The sequence below is a fragment of the Tupaia chinensis genome, unplaced genomic scaffold (assembly GCF_000334495.1).
Source record: "Tupaia chinensis unplaced genomic scaffold, TupChi_1.0 Scaffold000355_1, whole genome shotgun sequence".
Lineage (NCBI taxonomy): Eukaryota > Metazoa > Chordata > Mammalia > Scandentia > Tupaiidae > Tupaia > Tupaia belangeri.
Window position 1 is genome coordinate 3,679,807 of NW_006159850.1, and position 803 is coordinate 3,680,609.

Genomic DNA, 803 nt, shown 5'->3' on the forward strand with positions numbered 1-803 from the left:
TTTTTTTTTTTTTTTTTTTTTTTTTTTTTGAGAGAGATTTTTGCTATAGGGCACGTGCGCTTGCAAGAAAGACAGAGAGACAGAGAAAGCGAGAAATTTCCCCCAGGGGGGATGGCCATGCTGCAATCCCTTCCCCTCCATTCTCCTCTTGGATCTTGGGCACGCACACACACGTGCCCGGCAGGAGTTCAAGCCACCGGGTCCGGGAGTCGAATGGCGGTCGACTGCATGGGAGTCCAGCAACATAGCCACTATGCTAACTGCTGGTCCCAGTGAAGGTAATTTTTAAACTATCCCCACCCTCCTGCCTCGGCCTCCTGAGCAGTGGGGAAGGCAGGCATGTACCATGCCAGGCTCTCTCAGGGTGGGCTGGGAATGAGTCAAGTGGGCCTCCCGTGTAACCTTGGCCTGTACAGCAGCCACCAGCGCATGCCACTGTGGCTGTGCTGCAAACGGGGTCTGCACGGGTGCGATCAGTGGGCACAAGGGTCACGATGGAGTAGGATGGCCCTAAACTCGGTGCGACAACGTCTTCTAAGAGGAGCAGACACAGAGACACTAGCACAACAGATGATGGGAAGGGACACACAAGGAGACGGCCATGTGACCAGAGGTGGGGCTGGAGGGTGCAGCTGTGAGGACAGGGCACAAAGCACACTGCAGCTAACTGAAGCTGGGAGAGAAGTGTGCAGGCACTCCCGGGGCTTCCAGAGGAGCCAGTCCTCCCAACACCTAGATTTCGGACTTCCGGACTCCAGAACCGAGCGTGTTTCTGTTACAAGCCCCTCATTTGCAGCATGTCC